Genomic DNA, 18,898 nt, shown 5'->3' with positions numbered 1-18,898 from the left:
AACCACTATTCTACAAATGCTGCAGATGCTATATCCTACTGACAATTCCAAAGATGGTGTTTGTGGCAGATTAGGGCTGTGTAGCAGATTGGATACAAATTTCTAAGAAATAATGCAGTCTAAAATCAACTTTGAATTTTTGTCAGACTTGTAGCATAAGCAATGTGCCAGTCTACCTCATTTTTCTCTCCTGTCAATCAAAATTTTGCAGAACTTTCATTTCATCAAGAAGGATTATTGACAATGGCAGGAAGGATACAGATAATGGCACAGTGAGTTGTGTTGCGTTGCTTATAAGCCAGGTATATTGCCAAGCAGCTGATGCATGCTGAGTTCGAAACACACACTCCTGGAAAAACGAAAAAAAAAAAAAGTTCGAAATAACTGTCAGAGTTTAAATGAAAAGTCAACCAGCTACAGTCTCAACACACAGGTTACAAGTAAAATCTCCATTCTCTGATTACAGCTCCAGCATAACATCTTTTCTAAAATGACAATGTATGTACCAGTTGTTGCAAATCACTGTGCAATTTATGAGAATTTGCTGTCAACAAACTGTCATTCATGTACTGAAAAAAGTGAAGAGAGATGTTAGTATTTGCTGACAACAAACTGTCATTCATGTACTGAAAAAGTGAAGAGAGATGTTGTACAGTAAAACCCAAATGGTATTACTAAAGCAGTTTTGCAAGAGCAAACTTCAATAAAATCTTGTGTGATAGTGGTCAATCATGTAATAGCTGCAAACCACGACGAAAATGTGCTATGCTGAACTTTAATTTAATGTAATCAGTGAACATTGTCATGATGTAACAGCAGCTAGAAAATGTGTTGAAATTGTGAAAAAGATGAACCAAGCATCAACTGTTCTTGAAATCATAGTTTGTGAATCAGCAATTTCATAAACAAATAAGCCTAAAAATCCTTTCACTCTAGAATGTTACAAAAAAATCAAACATCCAGTGACAGTGAAGTTTGAGGCTCTAGGTTGTGAGAATGCAAGTGAGGAGGGCTGTAGCACAACTGAAGACTATCTAAGGATCGTGGGTGTGTGTGTTTGGGTGTCTGTGTGGTTGTGTGTAGAGAAAGAGCAGGAGCTCAAAAGTTAGTGTAAACACTGTTTTACATTACCTATTTCTGTGTGCACTATAGGTGAATGGTTGTCTTTCCCTTATTTTACATATTGACAACCCTGTCTCCTCCAGAGACATTTGTTATATCAAAAGGCTTAACCTTTAGCCCCACACCTAAATTCAACCACACTGTCCTGGTTAAAGATCTCCTCTAATTCACCTGATACCTCAACTGGAAATATTACTTCACTACCCAAACACAGCCACCAAATACTAGGCCCAATGTTGAACCCTGGCTAGAACAGTTCCGACTGCCTTCTCAAATGGATCCTCCTCCCCTCCCCCAAAACCATCCCTTGAACACATTTCAGGAATTCCTCACATCCAGTGTTGCCTCCCAGTCCTTCTTGAAGAACATCCCGACAACCCCCAACATCACCCCAGCTGAATCCTGTGCCATTAAGGAGCTGAAAACAGACTGCTCTATCATCATCCACCCGGTGGATAAAGTCTCCACAACTGTGGTACTTGAACGTATGGAGTATGTGGCAGAAGGACTGCGTCAACTCTCTGACACCTCAAAACACAAAGCTGTTACCCAGGATCCCATACCCTCCATCCATACTGAGCTACAGAAAGTCCTAAAAATCCAAGATCACTCACAAGGCCTCACAATGGTTTCCATAGACCTACTCACTCCAACTGAGTCACGTACCCCTACATTCTACCTATTACCCTGGCCATCCCATTGTGGCAGGCTTCAAAGCCCCAACAGAACATATCTCAGCTCTGGTAGACCAACACCTCCAATCTATCACCCACAGACTCCCGTCCTACATCAAAAACACAAACCACTTCCTAGAACGCCTCAAATCAATTCCCACTCCCCTCCCACGTGAAACCTTTCTTGTCACCATAGATGCTGCATCCCTTTACACAAACATCCCACATACCCATGGTCTCTTTGCCCTTGAACACTACCTCTCCCAACGCCCACCTGAAGATCTTCCAAAAACCTCGCTCCTTATCACACTCACCAACTTCATCCTCACCCATAATTACTTCACTTTTGAGGGCCAGACCTACAAAAAAATCAGAGGAATGGCCATGGGAGCCAGGATGGCTCTGTCCTATGCCAACCTCTTCATGGGCCGCATGGAAGAGGCTTTCATGAAGACCCAACAGCTGCTTCCCTGGAGTGTTATAGGTTTATAGATGACATCTTTGTAGTCTGGACTCATGGTGAAGAAACACTCTTTAATTTCCTCCATAACCTCAACACCTTTTCGAATCTGAATTTCACCTGGTCCTTCTCCAAAACGTAAGCCACCTTCCTGGGTGTTGACCTTCATCTTGTTGAAGCTCACACCCACACCTCTGTCCACATCAAACCCACAAACAAACAACAGTACCTTCACTTTGATAGCTGCCATCCATTCCACATCAAACGCTCCCTTCGCAACAGCCTAGGTATTCATGGCAAACACATCTGCTCCAGTGACGAATCCCTCAACAATTACACCAATAACCTGACCAGAGCTTTCCTCTCCCGGAACTATCCTGCAAACCTTGTCCACAAACAGATCTCCCGAGAAATACATTCCTCCCCATCCAACAACAATGTTCCTACCCCCAGACCACACAGAAGCATCCCCCTTGTCACCCAATATTATCCTGGCCTTGAATATATCAACAAATTACTCTGCCAGGTAAATGACTTTCTCAAGTCAAGCCCTGAAATGAGATCATCCCTTGACAATATTCTCCCCACACCATCCAGAGTTGCCTTTCGTAACATCCTTGTCAAACTCTACAATATTCTCAGACCACCTTCTCTACCCAGCGGTTCCTACCTCTGTAAACGACACCGCTGCAAAACCTGCCCCACGCATCCCACCACTACCACTGACTCCTGCCCCACTACTGGTAAAACATACACAATTCAAGGCAGGGCCACATGTGAAACAACACATGTCATTTATCAGCTGAAATGCCGGCACTGCACAGCCTTTCACATTGGTGTGATGACAACTAAACTGGCTGAGCGCATGAATGGGCACAGACGAACTGTCCACCTAGATGTCCAATACCCAGTAGCAGAGCATGCCCTCCAGCATAATTCTAGGGACCTAGGAATCTGCTACAGTGCATGTGTCATTTGGCTTCTCCCATCCAACACCAGTCCCTCGGAACTACGGAGATGGGAACCTGCACTCCAACACATCCTTTCATCCCGCTATCCCCCAGGACTGAACCTATGTTAACCAACTTCACTCCCGTATACTCTTGTCTTCTCCTCTTTCCCCTTCCTTTTTAGCCATTCACACATCTTTTCATCCTACATATTTGTGTTTATCTTTATACTATATACCTCTTTACTTCTGTATGCACCCTCTTTGGTTTGAAGCTGGCACAGTACTTACAGTAGAATATCTTTGGCTTCCCTCTGACACCCATGCCTCCATCTTTGCTACCCTCTCTCTTTACCTTTCCCCTGTTGCTTCATAACCTGGGTTGTGAGTAACTGAATTCACTTTCCCTTCTTCCCCTTTTTTCCCTCTCTCCTCACTGACGAATGAACAAAGTTCCGAAAGCTACGATACGTATATTTTCTGTTCTGTTTTGTGTTTCTATTGGCTGTACTGAGCTGAGGTAAGTACTGGCCAGCCCCCCTATCTCTTTGTTAGTATTTGTTTCACATCTTTTCCATTAATCATTTAAAATTAGTACAAGTATATTTATGATGAAGAAAAAATACCAAAAACTGTAAATGCAGATGCATTCAGATAGTGGTCTATCCACACTTGTGCCTGTCTGGGACTCAATATCTCCTCTGTACAGTGACTAGCAAGCAATTCATTCTTTCCATAATGTTGTTGTTGTTCCATCCTGGTCTTTCCATACATAACATATTATATTCTAATATGGATTTATGCTGCAGATGTGCTTATTGAAAGATTGATGAGACTACAGAAGGGAGCAGTTAGGTGCATAGCTAATTTTACAGCAAGACAATCCCACAAAAATTCATTAAGAGAATAAACATATTAACTCTTCCTGAACTATATAACCGGAGACAATCATGCATGTAAAAGTAAAGTATGCTGCTTTGCTGAATACAGCATTCATCATTGTAAGTGATTCAATCACATTAATGTGACTACCACCTATGTTCAACATCAGTGTGCAATAACCACTCACAGGCGGCAGCTGGCAGCACCAGCAGTGAAGGGTATATAAGGAGCGTCAGAGACACGGAAAACACTGCAGTCATTGTCGTAAGGCAAAAATGGAGCAATTTATCTGACATCCAAAACGGCATGATAATTGAATTTTGGGCCAAGGGTGGAAGCATTTCCAAAACAGTAAGTTTGTAAACGTTCTGTATACTGCCGTGGTTAAAGTATACATTACACGGCAACATAGCACTATCCCAAACTGGCACCGAGGCAACTGTGGTACACGATGGCTGCAGAGATGTGTATGGGCAAATAGATATGCAACTGTTCAGCAACTGCCCACCCAGATGAACCAAGGGGCAACCAGCAGTGTCACTCCAACAACTGTTCAGCGAATGTTGCTACATATGGGCCTCCACGGTAGGCACCTGATTTGTGCACTAATGGTAACTGCTGTTCATTGGTGATGAATGCTTGAATTTGCACAACAGTATCCCAACTGGATGTCCACAGAGTATCGACAGATGGCCTTTCCCAATGAATCATATTTGTGCTTTATTACACAGATGGCACTGGCATGTATGGCATGAATGTTTGAAAGCAAACACCCAACAAACAGGAGGGAGTGTTAGGGTCTGGAGAATGTTTTTGTGACATTCCCTGGGCAATATCATCATTCTGGAAGGCACAATGGATCCACAGAAGTATGCATCTATCCTTGCAAGCCACGTCCGTCCCTAAATGCAGTTCGTTTTTCCTCAACACGATGGCATATATCGGCAGTAAAATGCAATGTGTCACACAGTTCACAGTGTATGTGGATGGTTCAAAGAGCTCACAAGATGAGTTTATCATACTTCCATGGCCACCAAACTCCCTGTAATTAAACCCAATCAAGAATCTGTGGGGCCACCTCAATCAGGCTGTTTACACATTGGATCCTCAAGCGAGAAACCTAGCACAACCGGCCATGGTACTAAAGTCAGCATGGCTTTACATCCTTCTTGGTACCTTCCAGAATATCACTGACTCTCTTCCTACATGCCTTGCAGTAGTCTTTACTGCAAAAGACATTTTCCAGGTGGTTACATTAATGTGACTGAACAGCGTAATACAAGATGTAGGAATGATAACCACATACAGGGAACATGACTTTATTTAACTGACAATATCCTGATAAACACTGGTTAAAAGGTTGCTATTCAGCAAAAAGATCTTCTTGGAATGTAGAATACAAACTTGTTCTAGGATTGGCAAATCAAACTGAGGATGAAAAATGTAAATGGAAAATACTGTAGATGCTAAGTTCCCTAAGTTCTAAACATTGTTTAAAGTGATTTTCTAAGATCTTTCCAAAAGTAGGCACTTCCACAACAGGATCTAAGGAAAACAGATGGATAATTGTGGGTATCATAAAGTTCTCCCAGCCACTTAAATTTCTCAATTCTTTCCAAAGCACTACTTTAATCCACTGTTTCCAGATTAGTGTCATACATACAAAAATATGCAGAAAAGTAGTTAATGCTACAAAAACAAGTAATTCAATGAGAAAATAATATGTAATGCAGAGAATAAAAGGAAAAGCAGGGCAGAATGTTGTAAAGCAAGAAACTAGAAAAAGTAGACAAGCATACTAACATACACATCAGAGGTGTGAGTAGAATAATAGAAAATCCACAGGAAATCACAAATTTTGTAGATGACTATTTCTCTGGTAATGCAGAGAAGTTACAACATAATCTCCCTAAAATGCATATAGCACCCACAATGTGTTACACAGCAGGCATAATGATGATGTCCATCAAAACAGACATAGAAGACTGGAAGACAATACAGAAATTCAGAATTACGATACCTGAAGAAGTGGGTGGCTTGTGTAAATCTCAAAACCAATCCAAGAAACTGACAAATAAAACAACAGGTTTGATGGAGAAGAGAAGAGGAATGAAAGTTGATACAGACAAAGATAAGACAGAATATACAGAGCTGTCCAAATCTCTGAGAAAGAGCATAAAAGACACATCAAGCAGTATGAAGAAGACACGCTGAAAGCCAGTCTTAAGAATAGATCTAGTTTTCAAGAAAGTCAAGTGAATGCTTATGATAGGAAGGAATCAGCTAATAGCATTAGACACAGATCAAGGCCAAATTACAGACAAGAAAAAAATACTTGAATATACAGGAAACTTCTGTACTAACCTATACAGTAAAATCAATGATGATACCTTGTTCCTAGACGAATCGGATGCTTCTGTCTCCAAAATTGCAGAAATACTTCCATCAGAAGCCAAACATGCAATAGAAAATATGAAAAATGGGACTGCTCCAGGTAGTGATGACCTCCCAGCCGATGTTCTAAAGCCAGGCTCGTCCAGCGCCCCAGGCGAATTCGTATGTTGTCGCAGTGGCCGAGCCATGTCGCCTAGCTGGCAGTGCAGACCGCCTCCCAAGACTTGCCCTGCCGCTGTACGCAAATATTGCAATAGATAAAAATTTATTTTTCAAACACACATCGCTGTCCTTTTCCGTGGAACTGGGGTAAATGCATCTAAAACCAATCTTTTTTGTAGTTTTCTTATTTGAGTTCCAGTGAATGAAACAATTAATTGCTAAAGTGATAAAAGTGTTTTAAAAACAGGATTGTACAAAATTGATTGTATGTTCTTTTTTGGCGTGGTACGAGCAGGAAAGAGGTGGGCAAAGTTGGTGTGCAAGTTACAAATGATCGCTGAGAACTGGGAAAGCAGGGAAACCCTTTGCTGCTGGGAATCTCATCAAGGATTGTCTGGTCGACTCGGTGGCTTGTATTTGTCCACCAGACCTCATGGAAAAATTTGAAAAAATAGCTCTTTCGCTTCAAACTGTTGCTCACAGAGTCGAAGATATGGTCTCAGATACGGAGCAACAATTGATGGAGAGAGCAGCAAACTTCATTTCACTTTCTATCGCTCTTGACGAATCTTCGGACGTTGTAGACATATCTCAGCTCGTCATATTCATTCGAGGTGTCGATGACAAGCTGCGGGTCACCGAAGAATTTCTCGATCTTATACCATTAAAAGACATAACCCCGGGTTTGGATATTTTTCTACCTGTGGAAAATGTGTTAGAGTCAATGAGTTTAAAATGGGAATGCCTGACCATTGTAACAAGGGATGGAGCCCCTGCACTATGAGGGATACACACTGGATTTCTGAGTTATGTAAGGTCAAAAATTGCTGAAGTTGGCTGTTCCTTATTTGGGACAGTCCATTGTCTGATACACCAGGAGGCACTTTGTGCGAAGATTGTCAACATAAAAAATGTTATGGACACAGTTCTTCGAACGGTTAATTATCTTGGCTCGCATGGGCTCACACATCGCCAATTTAAAGAATTTCTGGCTGATATCGAAGTGGAATACCCGAACATCCCCTACCACACCAAAGTAAGATGGCTGAGCAGAGGAAAGGTGCTCCATTGGTTTTTCTCCTTGAGGGGTGAAATAAATACCATTTTGGAAATGAAAGGACGTCGAGAAGAATTACTTTGTGATCCTAAGTGGGTGGTGAATTTGGCTTGTTTGAATGACCTTACTGGTCATTTAAATATTTTGGACATTTCACTCCAACTCGAAAATCACTATGTCGTTGATTTAGCTTCAACTAGACCTGACTTACCTGCAGTGCGATATCTGGCTGAAGGATCGCTTTCTTTGGATGACTTTTACAACTGTCTTCCACGAGAGAAATATCCTCTTTTTCCCATGCACATGGCCTAAGTTCTCTCAATTTTTGGTTCCACATATATCTGTGAGGGCTTTTTCTCTCTTTTAAAGCTTGCTAAAACTAAGAACCGTTCATTACTTGGCGATAAAAATTTGAATAATTCTTTGAGGTTATCAGTATCAGGGGATATTGTACCAAACATGACAAAACCATTTCCTCGAAAAAGAAAAAAGTGTAAAATCTTAATTGTCTTCTATAACAACGTTACTGTAAGAATTAAAGAGCTTTATAACCTTAATTGCATTTTGCAATAAGTTTTCAAACTTGGTTGGTTAAAATTATTACGAACAAAACAGCAAGCTAAGGATCCGATTTCTAAACTCTGAAGTGTAACAAAAAATATTTACTTGTAACTGCTAACAGTAAGAATGAGACTCTATATCCCTTACATAAAGTTATTTCTAAAATAGAATATTTATGACTCTAGTTCATTTAAAAAACTGATATATTTTTCAGAAGACGCCTATTGTAGATATGACGAGTGTGCATGTGTAGTACTAATAGAATGAACCTGTGGGTCAGAAAAAAACTAAGATATTCTTCGATTCTTGTTTTGGATATTGTTGTCTAATGCTTTGCGAAGTAATTCTGCCACACGAACACTAGTTGTTACCTAACTGGTGAATGGTTTGCTTGTTTTACCGCTCATTGACCTCTTTTATAGAGGTGCACTTCCTCTGTTACTTTGTTTGCATTGGATGCGACTGTGGGACAGTCCACCGCAGAGCAGTGGTGTGCGGTCTCACTCGCTCCTATGCCGACACTAGCGACACACGGTCTTGGACAGGGCGCTGAACTACACTGCCTGGCGCCTGCAGGGCGTGGGCGCGCCCGCTGGGCGCAGTTCTTGGATGAGCCTGTTCTAAAGCTGATGGATGAGGAATCCATAAACCTTTTAGCTAAGATATTTTCAGGTTGTTTTCACCATGGAACATTATTAAGAGACTGGAATAAAGCCAAAATAATTCTAATACATAAGAAAGGTAGTACCAAAGATATAAAGAACTATAATCCCATCAGCTTACTCTCCGTAGTGTACAAAGTTTTCACTAGGATCTTGAGCACTACACTGGACCAGGTTCAACCCATTGAATAAGCCGGTTCCTGATCAGGATTTAGCACAGTTGACCATATCTTCATGCTATGGGAAATAATTAGCAGAGCAAATGAGTACCATCTACCCCTTTGCCTTGCTTTTATAGACTTTGCCTTTGATTCAATCAGTCGCCCAGCTATGTTTGCGGCTCTAAAAGAACAAGGAATAGAACAGGGCTGTATCAAAATTCTACATAACATTTACAAAACCTCCACAGCCTTTGTGAGTATTGCTGAAGATACTGATGAATTTCCCATTTAAAAGGGTGTAAAGCTAGGTGATTCTATATATCCCAAACTATTTTCAGTAGTCTTAGAAAAAGCCATGTCTAAACTGAATTGGGCAGAAAAGGGAATTCAAGTTCTTGGTAAAAGATTGAACAACTTGAGGTTTGCAGATGATATTGTCCTATTTGCAAATTACATAGAAGAACTTCAAGTATTAGTTAATGAACTTGCATTAGTGTGCTCTGAAGCTGAACTGAAAATGAACATTGATAAAATCAAGATAATGATCAATGAATGGACACCTAAGTGAAATATATCTGTTGGAAGTACACAATTCCAAAGAGTCACAGAATATATCTACCTGTGTAAACTGATAAACATGAAAGGAGATTTAAAACTAGAAATATTACAATGAATTAAATTGGGCTGGCAAGCTTATGGGAGGCATTCTTCAATTTTGAAATCTAAGATGTCGGTTGAGCTGAAGAAATATATTTTTGACTAATGTCTATTGCCAGTAATAACTTATGGCTGCGAAACATGAACATTAAATGAGTTCATTGCTAGAAAGCTAACAGTAGCTCAAAGAGGAATGAAAGGATCAATCCCGGGTTACACAAAAAAAGACAGGAAGAGAGCAGTTGAGATAAGACAAACAATGAAGGTCACTGACATAAGGAAAAGAATGAATTCATTAAAGAGGCAGTGGGTTGGTCATGTTGCTCAAACAAAAGATGGTCTAAACAAGTCCTAGACTGGAGCCCAATTTACGAAAAAAGGTCTAGAGGATGACTACCAGACAGATGGGACAGAAATATAAGGAAGATAGTGGGATTCAATTAGCAATGCAAAGCTCAGGATCGTAAGAAATGGAAGATCTTACTGGGATGCTTTGTTACATGCCAACTCAAAGAGGCCACATCATTAAGTGATAGAACTGGCTGATGATGATGATGATGATGATGATGATGATGTCTTCAAAGAAGAAGTACTTGTGGATGAGGATATTATTGGTCATGATGGCTAGGAAGGAGGTAGTAGGTTTGGAACCCATCAGGAATTGGGAAAGGTAGTATCTGATAGCGGTAAGACCATTGGCATTAGGGATGTTAGTGTAAAGCAAGGCTGGCTAGAAACTGTGTACATGTGCAGAGCTGCTACACATGTTTAACTTTCTAGTCACAGTGTGCACACTTGTCAGACATGTGAGCAGGGAAATGGAACCACAACCACTCATTTAGTGTAGGTCTCCAACCACAGAAGTTGCAGCTTTGCCTTACCCATAAGCTGGGATACACTGCATCTGAGACATGCTCATACTCTTTTCCACAATGTGCAACTCTATCATGGGAAGATATTGTGTTATTCCATCTCCCTATCAACAAATGACGCAGTTCTAAGACAAAATATAAAATCAAATGGTGCATACATATGTCGGATTGGTTTTGCGCCCGTGTTAGGCACCTAAATACTGTTAATGGCAAGGGTTCTCTGTATATAATTAAACGATGATTATGAAGAATGTAAGTGTACCTTGAACAACCAATTTAGTACCAAATTTTTCAGATAACAACGTTTGCCTATGTAATGTGGACATGACAATGCACAGTTAGTAAATAACAATTTTAAACCAGAAAAAGAAAGAAATCTGAAACATGTTTGTCATTAGTGATGAGAAATGACAAAGTAAATGTCATGCACAAAAGCATGGCGCACTGATAAATGCAAGAGGTTGTGAAGATTTTTCATTTTCATTGTGGAGAAAAGTCTTTCACACACGTAAGTAGATACAAACATGAATATAACTCTTGCTGCTTCGTGATGTAGGCATGAAAATTCTTGCTATGGAAAATATTTATAGAATTATTTTGCACTTTGTACTGCAAAGAACTTGTCCTTTATTGTACTGCAGGTCGATCAGTTCCAATTATAAATGATTAGGAGCATCTTCAACTGACGCTGAAATTGGCAGTGCAAAGCAATAAATGATAAAGAGATATACTTGTAACAACTACATATCATGCTAGAAATCCCTCTTTAATTTGTACAACTATTGACACATATTCTTAAACCTAGCACATTCATGAACCAAACCAAGGGCATGGTTTTCAGAGAATAGTTGGCTCTTCCAAAGACCAAGCTACCTTTCAAAAGCATTTACTTTTTTGACATGTTAGAAATTAAATTACTCTCACCTTGCAAACTAACATTCAGGCTGTTCATGCAAGACATAATGTCCATGAGAAATGCGAGGTCTGATAACCAGCAAGGGTCTTCTAATTTTAAGTTCATTCTTTATTTTTTCTCATGTAAGAACTGTACTATGGCTAAATGTAAATCAAAAAATCTTTCGGCACTTTACCTCGACTGAGACAGAGTACTGTGGTATAGTAAGATATGTCAACATACACCTATCCTACTTTGTCCAAGAACTGCTGATGCATAGGCCCATGTGTTTTCAGGTAGTTTACGGTACACACAACAATTTTCATGACTTTTCTTATGTTACTGACTTTGCACAAAATGCCTTTTGATGTAGAGTGCAGTGAGTTCCATGCAACATCTATTCTGACCATCCTAGCTTTTTGCACATCAGTGATATGATTTCTCTCTGATGGCCTCGCATTGCCGATGCCCATCCATGGTGCTGAGATTAACCGATTCTAATCCATCCTGACACCATCAATTGCTTGCTCGATAGCTCGCAGTAAGTCTACACCTGTTGTATTCCCTTCCAAAGGCAATGTGTCCAAAATGTCTTCTGTTACATGCAGAGCATTATTGACACCTCATTTGTATATCAAGCTGTATCTGCAAGATCTATTGCTTCATTCATTGCAACAGAGAAACAAAAACCTGTTGATGTGCCTCACCCATTTTCTCAAGCACATTTAATTTCTCTTACTGTTCAATAAACTACACTCATATTTATGAAATAAATTGTAGTGTCTTTCAGTCATGAACCTGTGCTGGTCACCTATTATTCGGTGGTACAGCAAATATAGTGAGTTGTTACCTGCTGCTGTAAAGAAGAATTGCAGTTCCCAGTCATGTTTAAATGACTGAGAATGCAGATCTTCCATTCTTGTTTTTTTCACAATACTCATCATTTCTCAGTACATCACATGTAAAGCTACTTTTGCAGAGGTGCAAGACTGGGCGTGCTTCAATCCTGATGGTACTGTGTAAACAAGGAAGCAGAACAGTCGCCACTCATTTTGTATACATGTGTCACTGTTCCACATTGCCCTCAGGCTCAGATGTACGCACTTGTGCCGCACTTTCCCACATTTGCACCATGTGCAGTATTTGGCCAGTTCTGGTGTGAATGGATATGCACCAAAAGTGATGAACACGTAACCATGTGGTAAAGGAACAGGAACTGTGAAGAGTAGCTCGAGGAAATAGTATCTTTTATATAAAAGGTAAGGTTATGGATAATAGGCTGAAGGTGTTGGTCTATAAGAGCAGAGGTTCTCTCAGTGGAGCCACAGTAACTGGTCACAATGGGCCATCCTGGGCGGTTGGGTTTATGGACTTTAGGAAGCACATAGAAGGCAGGAATGTGGGGAGTGGTACGCGTGAGGAGAGAGATGGACTCCTGGGAGAGGTTCTGGGATGGACCTAAGGAATTGAGCAGAGACTGGAGATCCTGCTGGATTTCTGGAATAGAGTCAATGTGGCAGGGTTTGTATGAGGATGAATCTGACAGCTGGTGGATTCCTTTTGCCAGGTAGTCATGCAGTTCAAAACAACAGTCGTGGAGCCTTTGTCAGCAGCTAGGATTATATGGTAGAGGTCCGATTTTAGGTGGTAGATTGCGATACTTTCTGTGGAAGTAAGATTAGTTTCCTTGTTGAGGGATTTGGGCAGTGGTGGTGAGGTAAATTTTGAGGTTATGAAATCCTAGAAAGTTGACAGTGGGTGATTTGTGTGCAGTGGGGTTGGATCACATTTGGATAGAGGAGTCTGGCAGGGTTCAGCATTGGTCTTTGGTTAAGTCTTATTGGTAGGATTAGAGGCAGAAAAATGTTTCCACTATAGGGACCAGAAGAAGGAGAGAAGGTCTTCAACAAGACCTGCATGATTAAATTTGGTACTGGGGTAAAAGGCGAGGCCTTTGGAAAGGCCTGACACTTCTACTTGGATAAGGCTTTGGGGGAAAGGTTCATGACTGTGTTTTGGGTCTATTTAGGTTCTGGATTCTGTATGATGGTAGGAGAGAGTTTTTGAGGGTGGGGTAAATGTGGTAGATCTGCAAGGTGAGGTCTGTGGATTGCAGGTCTGTGAGTGTATAACTGCAAAAAAAGGGGTCGGCAGATGTGTCAAGATTAGGTGAAATTGGAGGTGCGAACTGGAGTAGAGAGGAAAAGGAGTAAGGGTGTGGTGGATTTGGTAATATGAGATACAAGTTTGTGTAGCACAGGAAGGTACAGGAAATATGATGTAAAAATTCACAAGAGTGATGCAGGAAGAGTGATCAATTCAAAGGTACTGTATAGGATTATAAGTATCGGCTGAAGTAATGCAGGACATGAGAAGCTGCAACAATCAGTGTGGTCTTACAGCCGTCTGCTGTACATGATCGGGATGGTTGACACTGTGTGACTCGTAAGTAGACCGTGCAGTCATGAGCATCACATGTCCAATCAGAGGCAGGGCTACCTGTGAAACCGGTGGCTAAGCTGCCACCACTGTACTGCATTCTGTGTGGATGTGACAACCAACAAGCTGTCTCTCCATATGAATGGCCACCCACAAAATGTGGCCAAGAAACAGCTGGACAACCTCCTTGCTGAGTATGCCGGCCAACGAGACATTCTTCACTTCAATGACAGCTTCACAGCCTGTGCCATGTAGATCCTACCCACCAAAGCCAGCTTTTCTGAATTGCAAAGGTGGTAACTCTCCCTGCAAAATATCCTATGTTCAATACCTCTCCTGGCGTCAACCTTCATTAGTCATTGTCCTTACCCAACTAGCCCCTTCCCTGTTCCCCATCCAGCACTACACAGCCCTTTATTCCACCAATGTGTCCATAGTCTGTTTACTGCTCTACTTTACCGATACCCACTTCCCCACCTCACCCTCAATTTACCCTCCCAACTGCACCTATCTGTCCTACCCTCTCTCCACCTCGTCTCTGTAAGCTATCACAAGGAGCACTTTACTGTCCCTCACCCATACTCTGCTATCCTTCCCCTTCCCTGCCCCAGTCTCCTTATCCCTACCACCCCATCATGTACTGCTGCCTGCAGTGTGCCAGAGACTGTGGTCATGAGTGTGTGAGTTGAGTCTGCATGAATGAAGGCCTTGCTGGCCAAATGCATATGGTGAGTAGCAATTATCCTTTTCATAATAAAGTTATATTCCACCCTGGATTTTCCATTGTTTGACTTTGCAAGACAGGTTTTCTTCCGTCTTGAAATACAATGCTGTTTTCTCATTTTTTACTATTTTCTTTTGCATTCCTATATTCAGTTTCTGTCCTTCTCTCTCTTCGTTCCTGTGTTTTTCTTGTTGCCTTACAAACTACACTGCACGCATTATTTATGAGCCACACTGAATCAGCCATCTCGACCATGCGCAACAGATGACTACAAGACTGCGCTGATTGTTGGTGCGCCATCTCAAGTCGCACATTGCTCCCGCCGATACCATAAATTCTACACCAGTACCCTCAAAACCTGCATCACTGTTGTGTATTTTTGCATTTTATTTCCTGTACCTTCCTGTGCCACATGACCTACAACTGCACCTAATTTAGACACATCTGCCATCCCGCTTCTTCACACTTATCCACCTGCAGACTTGCAACCCAAAATTCAATTTTTTTAATTTATTTCTTCTTTGACATTAGTGTGTCTTCATGACAATTTCAGATGGTTTTTGCCTTTCACTATTGGCCTGCTCCCTCAGATTTCATCTTGTTATCCTTACCTCACCCATTTCATTCTTTTCATGTTTTTTCTTGCCTGTTTGGGTTTATTTTTGTTAATTTTTTTGGCTGTATTTATATGTTATTTCTGTATTTTACACATTTTTATCCTCAATTATTTATCTTCACTCCTTCCATCTGGGTCAATACAAAACTGTCTCCTTATACGTAGCCAGAAACCTGTCCCTCCTGGATCCTATATCACACGCTGAAGCTCTCGCCATCCAGGAACTAGAGCAACACGCACAACGGCACTTTAAAAAACATTCCACTGTTTTGCCATCAACCCTATCAATCAGACTCAACTGAAGACCAATGTTAAACCCTGCCTGACTCAGTCCACTCCTCCATTCAAATGTGATCCACTCCTACTGCCCCGAAATCACCCCATTTTAACTTTCTGGAATTTATTAACCTCGAAATGTGCCTCACCACCTTTTGCCAAATCCCTCAATATACAAAATAACCTAACATCTGCAGAAAGAACCACAATCCACCACCTAAAATCTGATCCTGACCTTATAACCCTACCTGCTGACAAAGGCTCCATCACTGTTGTTTTGAACCACAAGGATTACCTGGCAAAAGGACTTTGCCAGCTGTCAGATTCATCCACCTACAAACCCTGTCACAGCGACTCCATTTCAGAAATCCAGTGGATCTCCAGTCTCTCCTCAATTCCTTAGGTCTATCCCAGAACCTCTCCCATAGTTCAAATCTCCCTTCAGGCCTACCACTCCCTGCACTCCTGTCTTCTACACACTTCCTAAAGTCCATAAATCCAGTCATCCAAGATGCCCCATTGTGACCAGTTACTGTGGCCCCAATGAAAGAATCTCTGCTCTCATCAACAAATGCCTTCAGCCTATTACCCACAACGTACCCTCCTACATAAAAGATAACAACCATTTGCTCCACTGTCTCTCCACAATTACTGTTCCTTTACCACACGGTGTCCTGCTTGTCCCTAATGATGTCACCTCCTTTTAACTAATATCCCTAATACCCTTGGCCTTACCACTAATGAATACTAGGCTTCCCAATGGCTGATAGATTCCAAACCTACAACCTTCTTCCTAGGTATTGTGACCAACTACTCCTCACCCACAATTACTTCTTCTTTGAAGGCATTACCTACAAAAAGATCTGGAGTATGGCTAAAGGCACCTGCTTGGCACCATTTTACACCAACCTATTCTAGGGTCACTTAGAGGAATCCTTCCTAAACATCCAGAATCCCAACCTCCTCACCTGGTTCAGATTCACTGATGACGTCTTCGTGATCTGGATTGGGGCTGAGTACTCCCTACCCAAATTCCTCCACAACCTCAACACTTCCTGCCCCATTCCTTTCACCTGGTCCTACTCAATCCAAGAAGCCACATTCCTTCAAAGATGGCTACATCAGTACCTCCATCCATATCAAACCTACCAACCACCAGCAGTACCTCCACACAGCCTAGTCACCTGTGGCTGTTGCATCTGTAGTTATGAACAGTCCCTCTTGAAATATACTGAGTGTCTCACTGAGGCTTTCACAGACTGTAATTGCCCTCCAAACCTTTTGCAAAAACAGATCTCCCATGCCTTATATCTCCAGTCACCCACCACCTCCCAAAGTTCCACTGTCCAGCCACACAGGAGCATTCCCCTTGTGACCCAATACCACCCAGGACTGGAGCAAATGAATAACATTTTCCGCGGTTGTTTCCACTACCTCTTGTAGTAGCCTGAAACGAGGGACATTCTACTCACTACCCTTCCTGTCCCTTTCAGTGGTATTCCCCTGTCCACCAAACCTACAAAATATCTTCGTCCATTCCTACACAACCCATGCTCCCAACCCCTTGCCTCATCGTTCTTATCTCTGTAACAGACCTAGACACAGTACCTGTCCCACACATCCTCCCACCACCACCTATTCCAGCCCAGTCACAAGCATCACCAATCCCATCAAAGGCACGGCTACCTGTGAAACCAGTCATGTGATCTACAAGCTAAGCTGCCACCGCTGTGCCGCATTTTTCACGGACATGACAAACAAGTTGTCTGTCACGGGCCACCGATAAACTGCGGCCAAGAAACAGCTGGACTACCATGTTGCTGAGCACACCGTCCAACACAACATTCTTCATTTCAATGACTGCTTCACAGACTGGCCAGAATCACTTTTCTGAATTGCAAAGGTAGGAACTCGCCCTGCGATATATCCAATGTTCCCATACCTCTCCTGGCTTCAACCATCGTTAGTCATTGTCCTTGCCCATCTAGTCCTTTCCCTGCTCCCATTCCAGCACTACACAGGCCTTTATTCCTCCAATGCTCCCACATTCTTTTTACTTCTCTCCTTTTCCACTACCCTCCTCCACCCCCACCCCCCTCCTGCCCTCTGTCTAATCTCCCAACTGCACCTAGTGGCCCTACCCACTCTGCACCTCGTATGTGTATGCTTCCACAAGCAGCACTCTACTGTGCCAATATGCACTACATTAGTAACATGTGGGTAAGTTGAGAATTTCTTCTGAGGGGAGATGTGCTGGGGTAGTCCGTGCAGTTGCGATGACTGCTGTGTCTGGATGGCTTAGTGGTCAAAACATCTTCATAATACACAGGAGACCCCAGTTTCAAATCCCTGTCTGACACAAATTTTCAAGTTTCCCCATTGCTTTCAATCAATGCCCACTCATAGCCAATTTCTGTGGTTCCTTCGTGTCATGATAAATGAGTCCTTTAGCAAATGTAGTACCTACAATTACTTACACAGAAAGCACACTGTGGTGTTCTCCACAACAGAGGTTGAAGACAGAAATACAATACACAAATTAAGATATAAGAAGTCAGAATACACAGATGAGATTTCAGCCTCTGGTCTGAAAGTGTGCGCAGACAGCATACAAACCCCATTAACAAACATAATAAATGAGTCATTTAGTTCTGCTATACTGCCAGGGTACTTAAAGCACACACGAGTTTCGTTCTTTCTGGAGAATGTAATGCAGAGAGTATTGAAAACTACAGTCTAGTTTCACTGCTGTCTGCATTCTCATAAATAATAGAATAAGTTAATAAAGACAGCCTACTGAGTTAAATAAATGAATACAATCTTCTTAGTAAAGCAAAGTCTGGTTTTGAAATATCAGCTATTACAGAGTTCACAAAAGTTGTACTTGAAGTTCTTGACAAGGGTGGCTGTCTTGTAGGCCCATTCTTATTCTTGTACAGGGCTTCTACAACTGCTGACCATAAAATACTAACAAACAAGATAGAAGTACTAGGTGTAAAAGGAATAGCAAAAGTGGTTCCAGTCTTACTCCGGAAAACAGGATGCAGGAGATATAGTTCACATTTTTGCTGATAATAAATTTTTAGTAAAACAATTTTTGTGTAAGCTAAGTATAAACATAGGTGTTCCTTGGGCTAGTATATCAGGACCAATCCTATACTTCAGCTATATCAGTTACTTTACAGCCAGTATAGAGAAAGTCTCTTTGGACACAAACATCATGGTCACTGATAAAACACCAGAACCATTATTATAGAAAGAAATGAAACCCTCGAGGATATACGATTGGGCAGAGTTTAATAAATTAACACTGAACATGGAGGAAACATACGGTG

Source organism: Schistocerca gregaria, chromosome 2, assembly GCF_023897955.1.
Source record: "Schistocerca gregaria isolate iqSchGreg1 chromosome 2, iqSchGreg1.2, whole genome shotgun sequence".
In the NCBI taxonomy this organism is placed as follows: domain Eukaryota; kingdom Metazoa; phylum Arthropoda; class Insecta; order Orthoptera; family Acrididae; genus Schistocerca; species Schistocerca gregaria.
The sequence above is the reverse complement of the archived record's forward strand: the minus strand, read 5'-3'. Positions refer to the sequence as shown.